At 42.7% G+C, this 3,432-nt stretch overlaps 1 protein-coding gene across 7 annotated transcripts in view; it reads right to left on the bottom strand.

The window, feature by feature from the left end:
• ATF7 (activating transcription factor 7) overlaps positions 1-3,432 on the bottom strand; it is a 102,698-nt gene that overhangs the window by 7,005 nt on the left and 92,261 nt on the right. The window lies entirely within an intron of this gene.

Below are 3,432 nucleotides of genomic sequence, written 5' to 3' on the forward strand. Positions count from 1 at the left end.
TGACCTCATGATCCACCCGTCTCGGCCTCCCAAAGTGCTCGGATTACAGGTGTGAGCCACTGCGCCCAGCCCAATCCCAGCTACTAAGGAGGCTAAGCCAGGAGAATCGCTGAACCCAGGAGGCGGAGGTTGTGGTGAGCCAAGATTGCACCATTGCTCTCCAGCCTGGGCAACAAGAGTGAAACTCCATCTCAAAAAAAAACAACAAAAAAAAAGAAAAAACAAACACACACAAAAAGTTATACCAAGTGTGCCTGCTTCTCTGGACCCCCTTCCAACTTCTCCATCTCTTCTGCCTCTGCCACCCCTGGGACAGCAAGACCAAGCCTTCCTCTTCCTCCTTCTCAGTGCGAAGATGATGATGAGGATGAACTTTTATGATGCTCCACTTCTATTTAATGAATTGTAAATATATTTTTTCTTCCTTATGATTTTCTAATATTTTCTTTTCTCTAGCTTCCTTTATTGTAGGAATATAGTAGATAATACATATAACATACAAAATGTGTGTTAAATCAACTGTATGTTATTGGTATGGCTTCTGGTCAACAGCAGACTATTAGTAAAGTTTATGGGGAGTCAAAAGTTGTATGTGGCCAGGTGTGATGGTTCACACCTGTAATTCCAGTATTCTGGGAGGCTGAAGCAGGTGGATCACCTAAGATTAGAAGTTCAAGACCAGCCTAGCCAATGTGGTGAAACGCTGTCTCTAGTAAAAATACAAAAATTAGCTGGGCGTGGTGGTGAGCACCTGTAATCCCAGCTACTTGGGAGGCTGAGGCATGTTTGGAGGCTGCAGTGAGCTGAGATAACGCCATTGCACTCCAGCCTGGGCAACAGAGTGAGACTCTGTCTTAAAAAAAAAAAAAAAAAATTTTCTTAAAAAAAAAAAAAAAAAAAAAAAAAAAAAGAATCTTGTACTCTACTCTAGGCCCTACTGAATTATGTTCTCCATTAATATAGATAACAATTAAGAAATGATTTCTTAAAATTCAGACTAGTATTATCTCTCCCCAAATAAAAAAATGGAGAAGAAATTTCCAACTCAATTTAATGATCTAGAGGCCTTGGGTCACTGCTTCTCATTGTATAAGAAATTTACCATAATTCTCTGGAGAATATCAGCCTCCTCTTTATCTTTAGCTGACTGGAGCACATGTAAAGACTAGTGCTTTAGGAGGATAGGGGAAAGGAAAGGTTCCTATTTTGCCAGAGGCAATTCAGTAACTCATGCAAGGAATGGAGGTAAAAGACTAGTCCAAGAGAAAGAGGGGAAGAGTGACAAGGAAAGGAATCAGTGTTGATTAAAAAGGAAGCTGGGGCTGGGCATGGTGGCTAGCGCCTGTAATCCCAGCACTTTGGGAGGCTGAGGTGGGAGGACTGCTTGAATCTAGGAGTTTGAGACCAGCCTGGGCAACATGGAGACACTCCGTCTCTTTTAAAATTTTAAAATAAAAAACAAAGGAAGCTGGCCAGGTACAGTGGCTCATGACCAGCCTGGGCAGCATAGTGAGATTCTGTCTCTACTATTATTTATAATAAAAATTCTAAAAATTAAAAAAAATAAAAATAAAAAGGAAGCTATGTCATTTCCCCAAGGGAGAAAGCAGCACAACTCAGGCAAGGGGGCTGCTGCTTTACCGTCTTCAAGACTGGCTTTGGTGGGGTTACAGAAGGCTAGGCAGGCATAGCTTCCAACAAGAAAACTCAAATGAAAGCTTTTGTTGTTGGCCAAGCTTTACTGTAGCATATGGCCACGAAATGTTTGGACATGTGGCAGTAACTGATGAAGCAGGTGGTGACATCAGGAAAAGAGGGGCCAGGCAAAGGGTATAATTCTAGAAACCAATCTCAGGTGCTGTCACCTGTCCAGTGCAGATGATATGAAAACTGGGGGCTACTCAGTTTCCAAAGAATCTTTTTAAAACTGAGGCCTCCTTGAGAAGAGAAATGGGTAACTAAATGGGACCCCTCTGGCTTTTTTAGGATTTTAGTTTCTTTGTGATAAAAAAGGGATTTAATTGGTAATGAGGTGTTTCTTGGTGTGTGTCTTCTTTTTTGTTTGTTTGTTTTTTCATTTTTTTTTTTTTGAGACAGAGTCTCACTCTATTGCCCAGACTGATCTTGGCTCACTGCAACCTCCGCCTCCTGAGTTCAAGTGATTCTCCTGTCTCATCCTCCCAAGTAGCCGGGACTATAGGCATGTGCTACCATGCCTAATTTTTTGTATTTTTAGTACAGACAGAGTTTTGCCATGTTGGCCAGGCTGGTCTCAAACTCCTGACTTCAGGAGATCCACCTGCTTCAGCTTCCCAAAGTGCTGGGATTACAGGCGTGAGCTACCTCGCCTAATCTATTTTTTATTGAGGTATCTTTTTTTTTAGAGATGGGGTTTCACCATGTTGGTCAGGCTGGTCTTGAACTCCTGACCTCCGGTGATCCACCCACCTCGGCCTCCCAAAATGCTGGGATTACAGACGTGAGTCACCATGCCCAGCCTATTGAGGTATCTTAATACTGTAACATCACATTTCATTAATATATTATGGTTTTTGTTGTAAAATCTTAAGAGGTAAGTTATTATTTTTTAAGACTTAATAGATGAGAAAGAGACTAGGGGAGCCTCTTTTGTTTAGTGTGTGGCTTGAAGTAAGGCTCTGTCACATTTTAGAGGATTCTGCAGATATACTAAACTATGCATGACTCACATATGAAAAAAATGGGGACAGGCATGGTGGCTCGTGCCTGGAATCCCAGAACTTTGGGAGTCTGAGTCGGGTGGATCACCTGTGGTCAGGAGTTCGAGACCAGCTTGACCAACATGGTGAAATCCTGTCTCTACTAAAAATACAAAAAATTAGCTGGGGATGGTGGTTGGCGCCTATAATCCCGGCTATTTGGGAGGCTGAGACAAGAGAATTGCTTGAACCCTTGAGGCAGAGGTTGCAGTAAGCTGAGATTGTCTCATTGCACTCCAACCGGGGCAACAAGAGTGAAACTCCATCTCAAAAAACAAAAAAGGGAGGCCGCTGCAACAGTTCTGCATTACTTAGTCTGTTTGCATGAAAGTCTTAACACAAGGGTGAATAAAGAATGGTGTGTTTTTGCTATTAAGTGATGGTCTCAGTCAAAATAAAAATAAATAAATAATAAAAAGAATGGTACGGTTTGCTGCAGTCAAACTGCCAACAAGAACCAAAGTATGCTGGAAGAAACCTAGAAAGTTGAAGTCCAGCCGGGCGCGGTGGCTCACGCCTGTAATCCCAGCACTTTGGGAGGCCGAGGCGGGTGGATCACGAGGTCAAGAGATCGAGACCATCCTGGTCAAAATGGTGAAACCCCGTCTCTACTAAAAATACAAAAAAAATTAGCTGGGCATGGTGGCACGTGCCTGTAATCCCAGCTACTCAGGAGGCTGAGGCAGGAGAATTG

Source organism: Cebus imitator, unplaced genomic scaffold (genome assembly GCF_001604975.1).
Source record: "Cebus imitator isolate Cc_AM_T3 unplaced genomic scaffold, Cebus_imitator-1.0 Scaffold285, whole genome shotgun sequence".
NCBI lineage: Eukaryota > Metazoa > Chordata > Mammalia > Primates > Cebidae > Cebus > Cebus imitator.